This window comes from Colletotrichum orchidophilum (genome assembly GCF_001831195.1).
Source record: "Colletotrichum orchidophilum strain IMI 309357 chromosome Unknown Scaffold_2.1, whole genome shotgun sequence".
Taxonomy (NCBI): domain Eukaryota; kingdom Fungi; phylum Ascomycota; class Sordariomycetes; order Glomerellales; family Glomerellaceae; genus Colletotrichum; species Colletotrichum orchidophilum.
In genome coordinates this window covers 90,001-105,218 of record NW_019172958.1, presented here as the reverse complement: position 1 = coordinate 105,218, position 15,218 = coordinate 90,001, and positions in this window count along the sequence as shown.

Genomic DNA, 15,218 nt, shown 5'->3' with positions numbered 1-15,218 from the left:
ATTCCCTTTTTTTAATAAAGTAATAATAATAACGTTTTTATATATTTTATTAGTTTTATTATTAAAAGCCGTTATATTTTTAACGTTATTAAAAAAGATATTTTTTATTTATATCGCCGTTAATAATAGTAATTAAATATATTTTTCGGGGCTATTATTTTTATTTTTATTATTTTTATTTTTAATATAATTTTATAAAATAATTAATTTTTATTTAATATAATTTTATAAAATAATTAATTTTTATTTAATATAATTTTATAAAATAAATTATTTTTTAATAAGCGCTTTTTAAAATTTAAATTATAATTAAATTATTAGTTTTTTATATTTATATTTTTTTATAACTATTTTTATATATTTATTAAATTTAAATAAATTTAAAAATTTGAAAACTTTTTTTTAATTAAGTTTTTTATAAAACCGTTTATTAATATATTTTTTTAATTATATATTTAATTTTTAAATAGTTAATATCGTATTTTTAATAAAACTATATATTTTAAATATTTACATAACTTAAATATATAAAAACCTTTTTTATATCTATTATTATTAATTTAATTATTTATTTATTATTATAATAAATTATATAAAAAGCTTTTAAATTAAATATAAAATTATAAAAAAGTCTTCGTAGCGCTATTATTTTTTTAATAATTTCTTATAAATAAAAAAGTTTTATTTTAATTATAAAAGTCGTTATTATTAATTATTTAAACGCTTTTTATTAAATTAAGTTATTAAAAAATATTATAATATATTTTTATAACGACCTTTTTATAACTTCGTTATTTAAAAATAAAATATCACTAGTTATAAATAAAAATAAATTATAATTAAATTTTTAATTTATTTTACTTTTTTATATATTATAATAAATCACTAAATAACGTATTTTATATAAATATTTAATAACTTAATTTACTATTTAAAAATATTTAAAATTTAAATTTTAAAATATTTAAATAGTATTAAAATTATTTATATATAATCCGGACGTATTAATATCGAAATATAAAAAACTGATTTTTTTTTAATATATTTTTATTTATATAAATATAAATTAATATATGTATATTTTTAAATTATTTATAAATAATAATATAATTAAATAAATATTATTTATAAAATCGAACTTTTTAATTATATTTTTTATATAAACGTCGTATATAAAATAAATTTTTATATTTTTTTTATTTTATATAATCCGAACTTTTAAATAATATTTTATAAACTTTTTATTTTATAATTTATATATTATTTTTATAATATTAATAATAATAACTATATATTATTTATAATTTTTATAAAAGAATATAAAAATATTATTTATATAAAAAATAATAATAATTTTATAATTTAAATTTTAATATATATAAAGATTTTTAATTATTAAAAATAAGTTTAAGCTTTTAAATATATTTAAAAACGTTTTATATTATAAATAAAACGTATTATAAAGTTTATATAAAACTTTTTTAAATTAAACGTATTTTTTATCGATTTTAAATCTATTTAAAAACTTATAAATAATAAGTTCGTTATATTTATTAATTTTTATATTTAAAAAAGCGTTTATAATATTATATTAAAATAATTTTAAATCGAATTACGTTATTAAAATTATTATTAATTTAAAAATCTTAATTATAAGCATTATAATATATATATTATAAATTATAATTAATTATAAATTATTATAAACGTAAATCCGCGCTTTATAATATTTTAATTTATTATATTAATTAAGTTTATATATAAATATTTATTTTAATAAAAATAGCTTTATATACGCTTTTAAATAATTAATAACTATTTAAATTTTATTTTTTTTAATTTTTTTAATTCTTTACGAACTATTTTAATAAAAAGCTTTTATAAATAATTTAAAAATTTAAAAAATTCTTTTTAATTTTTTAAAATTTTTAAAAGATTATTAATATATATTATTTTTTAAATAATAATTATATTACGTTTAATTTAATTATTTTATATTATAATTTATAATATTTTATAAAATATATAATATATAAAATTATAATTATAATATTATATTTCTTAATTAAAAAAATAAGTTTATAAAAATTTTTAATTTAAGCTGTTTAAAAATCTATTCTTTATATTTTCTAATTATTTAATAAAATTATAAAATTTATTATTATTTTTTAAATCTATACGCTTTTATATATAAATAATTTATATATTTTTATTATGTTTTGTCGCTTTTTTTTTAATATAATTTATTAAAATAACGTTCATAATTACGCTTCCGGTCCGTTTAGCTTTTTTTATAATATTAAATCTAAATACTTAGCTTTATTATTATTATTAAATATTATTTTTAAATTATTAACTATTGATACGCTTTATAATATAGTTCTTAAGCTTTTAAATTCTATAATAATCGGTTTTTTATTTATAATTACCGATATATTTTTAATATTAAAAGTTTATTTAAAAGTTATTAATTTTTTTTTTTAAAAACTATCCTAAGTGTTTTAATATTTTTTAATATAAAAATTATAATTTAAATTAATTAAATAAATATTTTAAATTTAATAACTTTTTAAATAAGCTTATTTTTATTTATATTTAAAATACTTAAAAGTTTAAAAATAATATTTATAATATTTATAAATTTTTAAATATTTTTAATAATTAAGCTAATTATAGTTATAAATAATATTTTTATAATATTTTTTTTAAATAAAAAATAATTTTATTAAAATATATTATTATATATAATTATTATTTATTTAAATATAAAAACTTAAATCTTATATAAATTATAAACGTTTATTACGTATTTAATTAAGTATTTAATATACTTTTATAAAAATATTTTATAATATTCTTTTTTAATTTCTTTTTTATAGTTTTTTAAAAGCGGGTAAGTTTTATAATTATAAATATAAAAGCTTTTTTAATATAAATATAGGTTTTAAATTATTTTATAAATAAATTTAAGTACTTATTATTTAAAATACTATTTAAACTTTTTTTATTTAATTAAACGATTTTTAAATTATATCTTAATATAATAAAATATTATAAAAGAATATTTTTATTATTATATATCTATTTTATAAGCTTTTTAAAAATCTAATTATTAACTTTATTTTAATATTTATAATAAATTCTTTTTTTTTATATATTTACCTTTTTTTATTAATCTTTTTATATATATAAAAAAAGATTAAAATCGATTTATTTATTTTTTATTTATATTTAAAACTAAGTTTTTTTATATATAATAAATTTTTTTTTATATAAATTTTATAAATTATCAAGCTTTTTTAATAATATATTTAAAATTTAAAAACTTTTACGATTTTAAAAACTAATTTTATTTATTAATTTTTCAAAAAGAATTTAAAAAGCTTTATAATATATTTATTTTTAATTATAAATAATTAAAAATAAGTTTTAAAAACTTTTTAAAAAACTTTAAAAAATTAAAAAAGTTTTAAAATATATAATAATATAGTTTTAAAACTCGATTTTTTAAAAAAGACTTAAAAACTATTTTTTATATGTATATAAAAACGTAATATTTATATTTTATTTTTAATAACTTTTTTATATTTATTTTTTAAATATTATAAATTAAATTTTAAAAAGCTTTTAATTTTAAATAACTAATTTAAAAATATTAAATTATCGTATTATTTATTTTATTTATATAAATAATATTAAAATTAAGTTTATGATATAATAAAATATGAAATTAAACCGTTATTATAAAATATAAAAAGCTTATTAATATTAAAAAACGGGTTATAAAATAATAAATAATAAGCTTATATTAAAAAAAAAGAAATTTAAATAATTAAACTATTATTATATTTTTATTTATATTTTTAAAATATAAAATCATATTAAAAATATAATATTAAATTTTAATTTTTAATAAGCGCGTTTTAAAAATAATATTAATTTAAAAACTTTAATATTTATTTTTATAATATAAATATAAATAATACTCATTCTTATAAATTTTATTTTTAAATAAAATTTATAAAACCCTTTTTTTAATAAGGCCTTATTATTAATTAAATAATATTTTCTATTATTATTATAAACCGTATTATTTAACAAAATATTGTATTTTTTAAAAAATATTAAAAATATTAAAAAACTTATAAAATCGTTTTTTTATAATTTTCTATTATTATTAAAAATAATAATCGTTATAACGTTTTTAAAATAGTTTTTTAAATAAGTTTTATTATTTTTTTAATCTTTTTAGTATATATTTTTAATATTATTAATTAATTACTTTTTTTTAATATTTAATTTAAATATAATTAAAAATTAATAACATGATTTAATATTTTATTCTAATTACTTTTTTATTTATAAACCTTTTTATATATTTAAACGTTTTTATAAAAACTTTTTAAATTTTTTTATAATTTTATAAAAATTAATAATAATTCTTTTTATATAGATAAACTTTAAATATCGTTTTTTAATTATTAAACTTATTTAAACGTCTTTTAAAAATAATAAAAAAACTAAAACTTTTATTATCGTTCTTTAAAAATTAATCTTTTAAATAAAAGATTTTAAAAATCCGTTTATATTTTTTTAAAATTAAAATAAAACGTTTAAGATTTTTATTTATAATAAATTTATTAAATATTTAAATTATCTATATTAATATAAAACGGGTTTTAATAATTTTAAAAAAGCTTTTTATTATTAAAACGTTTTAAATTTTAAATATATTATAAGCTTAAGATCGGTTTTATATTTTATATTAATCGGAATATTAAATAATTAAAAAAACGTTATTTTAAAAAGTTTTAAAAAATATAGTATTATATTTTTTATAAATTATTAAAAAAGTCGTAAATTTAAAAAAAATTAAATTACGTTTTAATATATATATAAACTTTTAAAAATTAGTTTTTTTTTTATATAAAAATTTTATTTAAATATTTATAAGCTTTTATAAATTAATTATTTAAAAAATAAAAAAATTAATTATTCGATAGTTTATTATAATTGTTATTTATATTTAGTTTTAATTAATATAATTTTAAATAAGTTATTTATATTAATTTTAATATCGTCGAATTTAATAAGATATAGTTTCGTAAGCTTATTAATTATAAAAATTTAAATATAATTAATTTCGTTATTATTAAACGTTTAAATTTTACTTTTATTATTACCGTTTTTTTAAATAATTAATTATTTATAATAATAATTTTTTTTATTTAATAATATATTTAGCGATTAGTTTAATAAAATTTAGTTTTTCTAATAATTATATATCGTCGTTATTAATATTTTTTATATTTAAATTAATAAGATTTTAAATGAACGCGTTTTTTATATATATTTAAAAGCTAATATATTAAATTAATTAATCCGTTTTTATATTAAAACGTTAATTATTATTAAATATAAATAGTTAAATAATTATTAATATTATTAATAAGTTTTTTACGCTTTTATAAGTTTTAAAATAATAAAAATATTTATTTGTTTTTATATTTTTAAAAAAAGGTTTATAAAAACTAAATTTTTAATTATTATAAGTTAAGAATATAAAAACGTAATTTTTATAATCTAAAATACTTATTTTTTTAAAAAGATCTTTTATTAATTAATTAGGTAAATATACTATCTAAGGGCGCCTAAGAAGTAAGTTAGTAGGCGTACTTAAGCGGGTACTACCTTAGCTATACGTAGCTATGCGCTGGACCTCTTACGATAATATTTTTATTTAAAAAAATCTTATTATAAACTTTATAAAAAATAATAAAAACCTTAGATTTTATAATATAGTTAATAAAAAATTTAATAAATAAATTAATTTTATTCTTATATATTTATTTTAAAAATAAATAAAACGTAATATTCAATATTTAAAATAAGTAAAATAAATATAAAGGTATATTAATAATTGTAATATTATTTTATTTATAATATTTATTAAATTCGGTTCATAAATAGCTTTTATATTTATTAATTATAAATATTTAATAAATACTTTTTATATAAACTTAAATATATTTATTAAAATATTTAATTTAATCTAAATTAATTTTATTATTAATTTATTTATTAATAGTCGGTTTAATTACTTAATTATTTAAGAAACCGGATTTTATTAATTAATTAATAAAATAATAAAACCCTCAAACGATTATAAAAAATAAAATATATTACCTTTTTAAATTAATATATTATCGCAAGAGGTCCAGCGCATAGCCACGTGTGGCTGAGGTAGTACCCGCTTAAGTACGCCTACTAACTTACTTCTTAAACGCCTTTAGCCGGTATATTTACCTAATCGGGTTATAAAAAATCCTTTTAAAAAAATAAGTATTTTAAATTATAAAAACTACGTTTTTACGCTCTTAGCTTATAATAGTTATAAGCTTAGCTCTTATAAACCTTTTTTTTAAAATATAAAAGCGGATAAGTATTTTTATTATTTTAAAATTTATAAAAACGCGAAGCGTTTATTAACGATATCGGTAACCGCCTAACTTTTTATATTTAATAATAATTAACGTTTTAATATAAGAGCGGACTAATTAATTTAGTATATTAGCTTTTAGGTATACGTAAAAAACGTATTTATTTAGGATTTTATTAATTTAAATACGAAGGACGTTAATAACGATAATATATAACTATTAAAAAGATTAGATTTTACTAAACTAATCGCTAAGCGTATTATTAAATTAAAAAATAATTATTATAAATAGTTAACCGTTTAAAAAAATAATAATAATAAAAACGAAATCTAAACGCTTAACGATAACGAAATTAATTAAATTTAAATTTTTTTAATTAATAAGCTTACGAAACTATATTTTATTAAGTTTAATAATATTAAAAACGAATATAAACGACTTATTAAAAACTATATTAGTTAAAACTAGACATAAGTAATAATTATAACGAGCTACCGAATAATTAAATCTTTTATTTTTTAAATAATTAATTTATAAAAACTTACGAACGCTTAAATAAAACTCCTATATAAAAACAAAATTAACTTTTAAAAGCTGATACGCATATTAAAGCGTAATTTAATACTTTTTAAATTTATAATTTTTTTAATAATCCGTAAAGAGTATAATAACGTACTTTTTAGAGCTTTTTAAAATAACGTCTCTTTAATTACTTAGTATTTCGATTAATATAAGGTATATAAGCGATCTCGGGCTTATAATATACTCAAGGTCTAAAAAGTTTTAATAATAAAAAGTTTTTTTAAAATTATTAAAACCCGCCTCGCACCGACCTAAGTAACGTAAGTATTTAATAAACTTATTATAAATAAAAATTTTAAATATTTTATTTTAATTTTAAAAAAATATAAACGGATTTTCGGAATCTTTTATTAAAAAGATTAGCTTTTAAAAAGCGGTAATAAAAGCCTTAGCCTTTTTATTATTTTTAAAAGACGTTTAAATAAGCTTAATAATTAAAAAACGACGTTTAAGGCCTACTTATATAAAAAAAATTATTATTAATTTTTATAAAATTACGAAAAAGTTTAAAAAACTTTTATAAAAGCGTTTAAATATACAAAAAAGTTTATAAATAAAAAAACGATTAAAATAAAAAACTAAATAATATTATTAATTTTTAATTATATTTAAACTAAATATTAGGAAAAGGGGTGGCTAATTAATAATATTAAAAGCGTACGCTAGAAAAACCGAGGGGACGGCAAAACCCGCTTAGAAAACTACTTTAGAAGCGTTATAGCGGTTATTATATTTAATAATAATAAAGAATTATAAAAAGGCGGTTTTATAAGCTTTTTAGTATTTTTAATACTTTTTAGAAAACGCTATACTTTATTAAATAATATGGTTTATAATAGTTATAAAGGATATTATTTAATTAACGATAAGGCCTTATTAAAAAAGGGTTCTTATAGACCTTATTTAAAAAAAGAATTTGTAAAAACGGGCATTACTCGTATTTATATTATAAAAATAAGTATTAAGGTTCTTAAGAAAGCTTTTTATAATAAAAAGAGCCTTAATATTAAGGACTTTATTTTAAAAAATATCGCTATTATAAAAAAGTTTTATATTAATATCGTTTTTAAAACGCGCCTATTAAAAACTAAAATTTAATATTATAGCCTTGATACGATTTTACGCTTCGGAAATATAAGTAAAAATATAATAATAGCTTAATTATTTAAAAAAAATAATCTTATTTTTTTTTAATATAAGCCTATTATTTATTACCCTATAGCCCGCTTTTTAATATTAATAAGCTTTTTATATTTTATAATAACGGTTTAGTTTAATATTTTATTATACTATAAACCCGATTTTAATACGGCTTATATAAATAAAATAAATAATATAATAGTTTAATATCTCTAAGCTAATTATTTAAAATTAAAAGCCTTTTAAAATTTAATCCGTAGCGCTTAAAAGATAAATATAAAAAAGTTATTAAAAATAAAATATAAATACTACGCTTTTATATATATATAAAGAATAATTTTTAAATCCCCTTTAAAAGATCGAGCTTTAAGACTGTACTACCGTATATTTTAAAACCTTTTTAACTTTTTAAAATCTTTTAAAAGTTATTCCTAATTATTTATAATTAAAAATAAATACTTTATAAAGCTCTTTAAATTCCCTTTAAAAAATAAATAAATAAAATCAGTTTTTAAAATTATAAAAATTTTTAAATTTTAAATACGCTATTAAAAAGGCTTAATAATTTATAAAATCCGTATAAATAATAAAAAAGTAGTAATCGCTATACGTAAAAAAACCCCGTTTTAAATATAAATAAAAGATAAAAAGATCGATTTTAAACTCCTTTTTATGTATATAAAAGAATTAATAAAAAAGGGTAAGCGCATAAGAAAAAAGGTAATTATTAAAAATATTAAAATAAAACTAATAGCTAGACTTCTAAAAGGCCTATAGGATAAATATACGTTAATAAAAATATTCTTTTATAATATCTTATTACGCTAAGATATAGTCTAAAAATCGCTTAATTAAATAAAAGAAAAGTAATTTAAATAATATTTTAAATAATAGGCGCTTAAGTTTATTTATAAAATAATTCGAAACCTATACTTATACTAAAAAAGCCTTTACGCTTACGGTTATAAAATTTACTTATTTTTAAAAAACCATAAAAAAAAATAAAAAAAAAATATTATAAAATGTTTTTATAAAGGTATATTAAATACCTTATTAAATATATAATAAATATTTATAACCTATATAGGATTTAAGTTTTTATATTTAAATAAGTAGTAATTATATATAATATATATTTCGATAAAATTACTTTTTATTTAAAAAAAGATATTATAAAAGTATTACTTATAGCTACGGCTAACTTAATTATTAAAAATATTTAAAAGCCCGTAGATATTATAAATACTATTTTTAAGCTCCTAAGCGCTTTAGATATAAATAAAAGCGAGCTTACTTAAAAGATTATTAAACTTGAAATACTTATTTAACTAATTTAAACCGTAGTCCTTATATTAAAAAATATCGAAGCGTCTAAAATAGCTTTTAAAAAAAGAAAAGGATTAATAACCCCTAAATAGACCCTTAATATTAAAAATATACCAATAATTATAAATAAAGAACCGATTATTATGGAATTTAAGAGCTTAAGAACTATATTATAAAATATATAAGTAATTAATAATTTAGAAGTAATACTTAATAATAATAATAAAACTGAGCACCCGGACTTAATATAATAAAAAAAGCCGAGCGGACCGGAGGCGTAATTATTAATATTATTTTAATAAATTATATTAAAAAGGAGGCGAAGAGGGACGGTAAAAGTATATAGGCCGTTTATATATAAAAATATACGGACTTAAAAAACGATAATAAATTTTATAACTATATATAATTTCGCTAAGTAATTAAAAAGTATAGAGAATAGACTTTTAAATAGCCTAAGTTAAGATCTTTTATAAACTTACTTTTTTAATTAAAAAATACGATATTACGATTATAATCCTATATATTATATATTTTACGAAGTATTATAAGCCGTAATATAAAATAATTAAATTAAACGTAATACAACTACTAATTAAAAAGTAATATATATTAATAATCTCTTAAAAGTTTTAAAAAGCTAAAGGGAACTTTTTAAACTTTTAGACTATTTATAAAAGCTTTTTATTAAAATAGCTTATAAAGAATTAAAAAAGTTAAAAAAAAAAAAACTTAGACGGTTATTAATCGTTTAAAAGCGTGTATAAAGCTACTTTTATTAAAATAAGTATTTATATATAAGCTTAATTAATATAATAAATTTAAACGTTATAAGGCGTGGATCTATATTCGTAGCGATTTATAATTAGCTACGATTTATAATATATATATAGTAACGCTTATAATTAAGATTTTTAAATTAATAATAGCCTTAATAACGTAGTTCGATTTAGAATTATTTTAATACGATATTATAAACGCCTTCCTAAATATAGAAGTTAATAAGTACGACGAATTAATTATTTATAAGCTTTTAAATAGATTTAAGATTAATAAGAAGTACGTTTAATTTAAAAAAGCTTTATATAGACTTCGCGACGTACCTTATTTATAATATAAAACGTTCTTAAGTATATTTAAAAACTTAAGCCTATTTTTAATAGCTAAGGATCTTTATATATATTAAAATCCGAATTATAAAATTATTATTATTTTTTATATAAACGATATTTTTATACTTTTTTATAAAGATTATAAGTAGTACGCGGCTATTATTATTAATATTATAAAAGTAATATATAAATTATAAAATAAAAAACTTATAAAGTATTACTTAAGAGTTTAGATTATATAAAATAAAAAAAATAAAAAGATCTATTTCGTATATAACGCCTATATAAAAAATATAATTAAAAAGTTCGATTTTATAAATAATATTTATTTAGCTACGTTACTACCTACGGGCGACCTAAAAGTATATAAAGACTAATTTATATTTATATAAACGAAGGTATATTAAAAGAAAATAAGATCGGTTTTTTATATCTCGATATTAACACGTCCGGATTATATATAAGCGGTCTTAACGCTATTTAAATATTTTAAGAACTTAAGTTTTAAATACCTTTAGGTAATAGACTAAGTTATTAAATATTTATATAAAATACGCTATTTAGCGATTTATTACGGTGCGTAAGGGGGTAAGATTAGTTAAAAATTTAACTATAGCTTATTTTTATTTATAGCCGGTGATACTTTTTTTATAAACAATAAAGTTATAAAAAAATCGTTATAAAAATATATTATAATACTTTTTAATAGCTTAATTTAATAAAAGGCGTTTAAATAACTAATAATAACGACTTTTATAACTAAAATAAAGCTCTTTTATTTATAAAAAATTATTAAAAAGATAATAGCGTTATAAAGACTCTTTCGTAACTTCGTATTTAATTTAAAAGCCCCCTATATAGTTTATTATAATAATAAATAAATAATTAGATTAATAATAGCGGATATAAAAAAGGTTTCTATACGCCTACGCTATATAAATATTTAAAATATATAGTTTTATTAAAAGTACGCTATTAGCCGCTTAGAAATCGAATATATAACTATAAAAGATATACTAATAAACGGTCTTATAAAAAACTTAATTAAAAAAAAATTCTTAAGTTTTAAAACTTATTTAAATTTAATAAACGTATAAAGAATAGTTATAAAAAAGATATAAGCATAAAAAATTAATAATTTAATTATAACCTAAACCCCAAAGGGCGCTTATTAAAAAATAACCTATTTTATAAAGCTATACTAAATAAAAATTAATTACTTTATAAAATTATATTAAAAATAAAAATAATAAAAATAAAAATAATAGTTTTAAAAGGCGTATTTAATTATTATTATTAACGGTAGCGTAAATAAAAGATTTTTTTTTAACAGTGTTAAAAATATAACGGCTTTTAATAATAAAGTTAATAAAATATATAAAAGCGTTATTATTATTATTTTATTAAAAAGAACCGTTTATAATAATAAACTTAGCTTTTTTTTCAATTTTTTTAAAAGCGGGAGAGGATTTAAAACCCTCGGCTTTATAAATAGCGAAGTAAATATAAATAAAAGTTTAATATTATTAATTAAGAGCTTATAAAACGGATTTTTAAAGATTTATATAAAAGTTAACGGGGGGGTCGTTAATTAAAAAGCTTATTAAATAAATTATAAAAAGGCGAATATTAAGTAAAATAATAATATAAATATAACCGTTTTAAAAGTATTTAATATATTTATTTTTAATACGGGAGGCTTTTTTTATAATAATAAAATATATATAATATATTTTAATATCTTTATTAAATTTTATTAAAATAAAATAAAAAATATAAAAAACGGGATTTAAAATATTAAGCTCCTTTTTTACGCTCTCTTTTACTATAATAACTTTATTTTTAATTTTATTTTTAAATATAATCGTAAATAAGGCCGTATTAACTTTAAATTTAATTAAGGATTTAATTATTTTAATAAAAGTAATATAAATATTAATATTTTTTTTTATTTACGAATTATTTAAATATATTAAAAATAACGTTTTAAAAAATTTAAAAAAAAAAAAACTTATAAGCCTTAGTAATAGCTTTTTTAAAAACGTTATTAAAAACGGCCTTATGGCTCGTTTTTTTAGCCTATTATTTAAGTTATTAATATAGGAGCTCTTTTTCTTTAGAGTCGGTAAGGTAGGGATTAAAAGAGGTTTATAACTCCTCCCTCTCCCCCACCTCCTCCTTAAGGTCCTTAAGGCCCTTATTAATAAGCTTATTAGCCTCCTCTTTAGTGGCGGCTTTAGCGGCGGCGTCGGTAGTACGTTTAATAATAACGGCGGCGTAGGCAACGGCCTTCTTAGCCTTGGCGGTGCGGGCGGCCTAGGCGCGCTCGGCGGCGCCCTTTTTAATAAGGGTAGTGCCGGCTATTATATATATATATATATATATATATATATAAGTGTGTATATATTTATATATATATTTGTATATATATATATATGTTTAATTATTATATTATAATCTATTAACGTTAAAAAAGGGTTACGTAAAGCTAAAAACTAATTTAAAAAATTTATAAAAACGATTTATAAAAAGGTTAGAAAAGAGAAGAGATTTAATAAAAGGGCGAGTAATAAAAAAAAGATGTTTTTATTATTTATTAACCCGTTTAAATAATAACTTAATAACCGACCTTACAATAATTTACTTATTAATAAATACGTATAATAATAATAATAACGCGTTTATATAGGCATATTATAATACTATTATTTATAAAATAGTATAAGATTACTATTTTTAATGAGTTCTTTTTATTAAACCTATTTTCTTTTATTAATTACTTTTATATCTATTTAAAAAGGATATAAAAAGGATTTATATACGCGATCTAATTACGAATAGCTTTATAACTAAGGGGGTATATTATAAAAAGTCTAGCGTATAGCTACGTATAATTAAAGTAGTACCCGCTTAAGTACGCTTACTAACCTACTTCCTAAGCGCCTTTAGCCGGTATATCTACTTAATCGGTCTATAAAAGATCCTCTTAGAAGGATAAGCACTTTAGATTATAAGAACTACGTTTCTACGCTCCTGGCCTGCAATATATATTTAATAATTATAACTTATTTACGATTATTATACTAAACGGATTTTGTTTTTTTATATTTATTAATATATATAACGATTATTAATTTAATAATAACGCTTATTATAAAACTAATCTTATCGAAATTATATAGATTTTTATTATTAATACCGTATTTAATTATTATATTATTTAATAATATAAACTATTTTAAAATAATTTTTAAATCTTTTTAAAAAGCTTTTTAATAATTATATAAATAATTAAATTTAATTTTTAAAATTAGTTACGAATTAATAAACTTTTTAATTTAATATTTCTTAATAAGCGTTTTATTTCGTATTTAAAATAAAAAATTAGCTATATTCTTTATATTAATAAATTATAAAAAAAATCTTTTAAAATTTTATTCAATAATATATTAAAAAAGTGATTTTTTTAATTAAATCGAGTTTATATTATTAAAATTAAATTCGATCGCGACGTAATTAATTATTTATTTTATTATATAAAATATTTTTAAAAATATTGTATATTTTTATAATACGTTATATATTAAATTTTTAATTTATAACGTATATAATTCGGATCGTTTTAATAATAAAAATAATCTTATTATCTTAAGTATAAATTAATATTATAATTATTAAGTTATTATATATTAAAAGTTTAAATAGTTAAAAATAAAATACGTTATAAAAAAAATACGTAGCTAATTAATATACGCGACTAACTAGTAAAATACGTTATAAATTAGTTATAATAAACTTTTAATTAAAAAAGTATATTATAAAAAGTTTAGTATATAATTATAAATAATTAAAATAATAATTATTTAAATACGTTTATTAATTTAGTTTTTAAATATTTTTAATTAAATTTATTTATTTAATCGGTTTATAAAATATCTTTTTAAAATTTAAAATATTTTAAATAATAAAAATTACGTTTTTATATTCTTAACTTATATTACGACTTAATATACATAACAGACTAGGGACCTACCCCGCTACTCTACGACGGCTACTTCGCTATATATATAATTAAATAATAAGAACATATATATTACCCTAACGGATTAAAAAAACTATAAAAAAGTTATGTAATAATAAAAAGGACCGACGGATAATAAGCGGTCTTTAAATATAAACCAATAAAATAAAAATCGGTCCACTTTTAAAAAACCGACTTCACAATATCGGTCTTAAATATAAAAAAACTATTTAATAATATACGGGATTTATATATAATATAAATTTAAGCTAGGCTTACGTCTATAACTTCTATAGCTTTTTTAATAATTAACTTCGTATTAAATCTTACGATTATTTTTAATTATTTTTATTAAGAACTTATTTAATAAAACTACGATTAATTATTAAAACCTTACTTACTTTACGACTTATAAATAATAATTTTATTAAAAACTATTTTTATAATAATTATTATTTATAAATATCGTAGCCCCGATTTTTATTAATATAAACCTTACTATAATTAATTAGCCATAACATTTTAATTACTCTTATTTAATAAGTCGACTTTATAAAAACTTACTAAATAACACGAACGATATTTACTAAATCTTTT